Raw genomic sequence first — 1,993 nt, forward strand, 5'->3', positions numbered from 1 at the left:
AGTTCCTCCTTCTTAGTAGACCCTCTGACCCCTTTTATATCCGGAAGGTTGTTTGTGTCCTTTTTAGTGAATACCGAACCAAAGTAATTGTTCAATTGGTCTGCCATTTCTTTGTTCCCCGTTATGACTTCCCCTGATTCTGACTGCAGGGGACCTATGTTTGTCTTTACTAACCTTTTTCTCTTTACATATCTATAGAAACTTTTGCAATCCGTCTTAATGTTCCCTGCAAGCTTCCTCTCGTACTCTATTTTCCCTGCCCTAATCAAACCCTTTGTCCTCCTCTGCTGAGTTCTAAATTTCTCCCAGTCCCCAGGTTCACTGCTATTTCTGGCCAATTTGTATGCCACTTCCTTGGCTTTAATACTATCCCTGATTTCCCTTGATAGCCACGGTTGAGCCACCTTCCCTTTTTTATTTTTACACCAGACAGGGATGTACAATTGTTGTAGTTCATCCATGCGGTCTCTAAATGTCTGCCATTGCCCATCCACTGTCAACCCCTTAAGTATCATTCACCAGTCTATCCTTGCCAATTCACACCTCATACCTTCAAAGTTACTCTTCTTTAACTTCTGGACCATGGTCTCTGAATTAACTGTTTCATTCGCCCTCCTAATGTAGAATTCCACCATATTATGGTCACTCTTCCCCAAGGGGCCTCGCACAACGAGATTGCTAATTAATCCTCTCTCATTACACAACACCCAGTCTAAGATGGCCTCCCCCCTAGTTGGTTCCTCGACATATTGGTCTAGAAAACCATCCCTTATGCACTCCAGGAAATCCTCCTCCACCGTATTGCTTCCAGTTTGGTTAGCTCAATCTATATGCATATTAAAGTCACCCATGATAACTGCTGCACCTTTATTGCATGCACCCCTAATTTCCTGTTTGATGCCCTCCCCAACATCACTACTACTGTTTGGAGGTCTGTACACAACTCCCACTAACGTTTTTTGCCCTTTGGTGTTCTGCAGCTCTACCCATATAGATTCCACATCATCCAAGCTAATGTCCTTCCTAACTATTGCATTAATCTCCTCTTTAACCAAGCAATGCTACCCCACCTCCTTTTCCTTTTATTCTATCCTTCCTGAATGTTGAATACCCATGGATGTTGAGTTCTCAACCCTGATCATCCTGGAGCCACGTCTCTGTAATCCCAATCACATCATATCCGTTAACATCTATTTGCACAGTTAATTCATCCACCTTATTACGGATACTCCTTGCATTAAGACACAAAGACTTCAGGCTTGTTTTTTTAGCACCCTTTGTCCTTTTAGAATTATGATGTAGTGTGGCCCTTTTTGTTTCTTGCCTTTGTTTACTCGGACTTCCACTATGCCCTCTCATTGCAGCCTATCCAGCTCGAGCTCCACTTTCTCTCTCATCATGTATGGCACCGCACATGCCTTGTGGTGGATAGGTCGTGTACCGGGGACCAAGTGGATCTGCACCTTCGCCCCAGAGAAATTTCCGATGCCTGGCTCAAACAACGACGGGAACTTGCTCAAAATATCGCTTCTCGGCCTTTTGGCTAAGATCTGCATAACTAACCTGACCAGCCACCATGACCTCCGGGTGGTTTCTCCCTGGTCAGGAAGGTATATGCTTACATTTTTGTAAACAGGAGGTGGGTGGGATGGCTTGACCCATCCACCTCCACGGAGGTGTGTGGGGGACCTGACCCATCCACCTCCATGGCACGAACCTGGTATTGCAGTACTTCCAGGAACGGTGCAGTGGCTCTAGGCCTTTTGGCTAAGAGCATTGGCGCAGAGTGATCCTTGACTGGTGCAGGGTGACCTCTGGCGTTTGTGACTTGACAAAGAATTGGAAACGATTGGCTACGAATTTAAAAAAAAAAAAAAAAAACTTGCTCAAAACCTGGGCACATGAGGCGGCGTAGACGAACGGATGTCGTGCCAGTTCCAGTGGATTTTTCCCAGCCAGCTTCTACCGACAGTGTGGGGTCATCTCCTGGTAC

The 1,993-nt window shown here is 45.7% G+C and overlaps 1 pseudogene; it reads left to right on the plus strand.

Annotated features, from left to right (window-relative positions):
* The first annotated feature begins 1,523 nt into the window (after positions 1–1,523).
* Positions 1,524–1,754, plus strand: LOC139274357 (U2 spliceosomal RNA; annotated as a pseudogene).
* Positions 1,755–1,993: the final 239 nt, after the last annotated feature.

The sequence above is a fragment of the Pristiophorus japonicus genome, chromosome 9, assembly GCF_044704955.1.
Source record: "Pristiophorus japonicus isolate sPriJap1 chromosome 9, sPriJap1.hap1, whole genome shotgun sequence".
Lineage (NCBI taxonomy): Eukaryota > Metazoa > Chordata > Chondrichthyes > Pristiophoridae > Pristiophorus > Pristiophorus japonicus.